The following is an 899-nucleotide window of genomic DNA, read 5'->3' as shown; positions in this document are numbered from 1 at the left end:
TACAAGTGCACAGTATATGTTTGATTTTGTTACATAATTTTAAAGTTTACTTCTGTGGTCAGAGGTAACAGGTTAGTGGTTAGCATGGTTTTTCAGTAGTTAAACTGCACTTGAAACTATTATTATTACTAACTGTACTACTTTAGCCAGGATGTCATACATGTTCCAAACAGTTTTTCTCCCCTGTATGATAACACTTGTGACTGTATGAGGTCATAATCACCACCACAGCCCAGCACCAAAGGATTAGGAGCTGAGTCAAATAGTAATCTTGCATCCTTTACAAATTGGGAAGCTAGGGCTTTGAGATAGCTATAAGAAACCACCTACATCTATAAGACACCCCTGAAGAACAGACATCCTCTAGGGAAACCTAAATACTAGCAATAAAGCAATATATCATAAGAAACTGGCAAGTATCAACATAGAAAACAAAATAAAAAAGAGAAAATAGAAAATGACAAGACATAGAAGCAAAATGCAACCTCAGACCCTCTACCCACCCAGGACAAGCCCAGAACTCAAGGAGATAGATGAAATTGGAAACCAAACACTGAAAATTTCTGAAATGATACCAGCAGAAGTGAAAAAACAAGTAGAAAAGGCTATGGAGAAAATAATCTCTCAGGTACAGAAAGAAATAATGCTCAAAATTAAAGATATTAGAAGAGACACAGAAAAAAGAGTAGATGAGATGGAAACAAACAATGCCCAGCACAGGAAAGAAATGGAATCCGTAAAATGGATCCAAATAGAAATTCAAGAGATTAAAACCTCCATTGAAAGTATATGCAACAGGTTGAATGAAGAAGAGGATAGGATTTCAGATCTTGGAGACAGAATTACAGCTAGTGATAATGAAAAGGAAGATATCTTAAAATTAGGAAGAGACTATGAAA

This window comes from Chinchilla lanigera, unplaced genomic scaffold, assembly GCF_000276665.1.
Source record: "Chinchilla lanigera isolate Chin_1 unplaced genomic scaffold, ChiLan1.0 scaffold00011, whole genome shotgun sequence".
NCBI lineage: Eukaryota > Metazoa > Chordata > Mammalia > Rodentia > Chinchillidae > Chinchilla > Chinchilla lanigera.
Note: the sequence above shows the minus strand (reverse complement) of the source record.